We start from the raw sequence: 1,580 nt of genomic DNA, 5'->3' as shown, positions 1-1,580 counted from the left end.
TTAAGAACCAGTGGAACCCAGATCTCCTCCCCCACTCCAGTCAGCCATATAACTTCCTCTTCTCCACTTCGGCAGCAGCCTGAGCTTTCTTCTCAGGAAAGGGTGGAACAGGCAGGCTCTGGATTAGAGAAAATCCTACAACTGAGGGTGAGGGGGCCATGGGACAACAGGGATCAAGCAGCATTGACAGTCTAAATGCTGAGACCCCCAGCCCTCTTTCCTGCCTTGGTTTCCAGAAAGCTAGCAGCCAGTTGTACTCTCCTGGCAGGAGATTGGAAACCCCTTCTCTAGGGTGTTTGACTAGCCCAAGAAGAAAGATACAGAATACTAAAATCAGGAGTTTCCCAATGAAGGAGCTGGCTAGGTCAACATACGGTAAAAATTAGTTAGTAAGCCCCACACACGCAGATCTTCCAATAAATACATTATTATTATTATTATTATTATTGTTGTTGTTGTTGTTGTTATTGTTATTATTGAAAGTATAATGAAAGAACATTTATTTGTTTTCACTGAGACTTTACCTTGAGGACATAACTAAATTCCTCCTACGCCACCGCCACTCCAACTTGAAGAAGGGTTAGTTACAGTGAAGGTTATAAAGCAGATATGAATAGTTTTTGAAGGACTGGAACCAACATAAGTCACAGAGAGCAACTTCCATCTAAATAATTATAAAAACGTTTAATTGAAAAAAAGGAAAGAAAGGAAAAGGGCGTGTTGGGAGTTTCAGACTAAATAAGATCCTCACATTTCATCTGATACATTCAGTCCTGGCTAGAGTGTACCAAAATGAAAACAGGATTGCTATGATACAAAACTTCCACTACTGCATGCTGTGCATACCTGTGTTCCAAGCCCACCCCACACCCCTTAATTCTTCCAATACAACTATTTCCTGGCCTGTTGGGCTTGCCGACAAAGGAGCACGTAGGTCTTCTCTTTAATCCAGTCTTTGTTATAAGGCTGGTATGCCTGGATATCAGTTTGGTAAACAAGGCAGCTAAGGTCGACCAATCATCAATGAAATCAAACAACTGACTGCTATCATATGTGATGGAGGGGCTGTTGGGATTCATTCTCTTCAGATGATCTTCGTACATTTTACAAACGCCTCCAGATTCACAGTCAGCATTAAGTTCTGCCTTCCGGCCTCGTGGTAGGCTGTCCCGGCAAAATGGTGTGAGACACCACACCAAACTCTTTCACTGCAGTCGCCGCCCACCAGTACCTCATTCTTAAACATAAACAAGAGGCGTTAGACATTTGAGGAAAGCCAAATGAAAGGTAGAGACCAAAGCAAACATAACAAAGCATTTTGATGGAAATAGAAATAGAACATGAAGAAGAAATCTCTTTTAAAAACTATCATTACTAATTATATAGTACATGTAGAAAAAATGGTACTCAAACATTACTGGTGGCTGTATAAGAATAGTCCATTTGGAAGGCAATCAAGGGTCTAGAAATTTATATGTTTTGATCCAAGAATCCGACTCCTGAGAATTCAAAGGAAATTCTTTAAAAAGCCAAGAGAAAACAAAGATATGAGGATATTCAAAAGTGTTCATAGATCATGT

General features: G+C 40.6%; 1 pseudogene; it reads right to left on the bottom strand.

The window, feature by feature from the left end:
* Nucleotides 1–891: 891 nt before the first annotated feature.
* LOC117016602 (enhancer of rudimentary homolog) lies at nucleotides 892–1,236 on the bottom strand (annotated as a pseudogene).
* Between the last annotated feature and the right edge of the window lie 344 nt (nucleotides 1,237–1,580).

This window comes from Rhinolophus ferrumequinum, chromosome 24 (assembly GCF_004115265.2).
Source record: "Rhinolophus ferrumequinum isolate MPI-CBG mRhiFer1 chromosome 24, mRhiFer1_v1.p, whole genome shotgun sequence".
Taxonomy (NCBI): Eukaryota; Metazoa; Chordata; class Mammalia; order Chiroptera; family Rhinolophidae; genus Rhinolophus; species Rhinolophus ferrumequinum.
The sequence above is the reverse complement of the archived record's forward strand: the minus strand, read 5'-3'. Positions and strand labels throughout refer to the sequence as shown.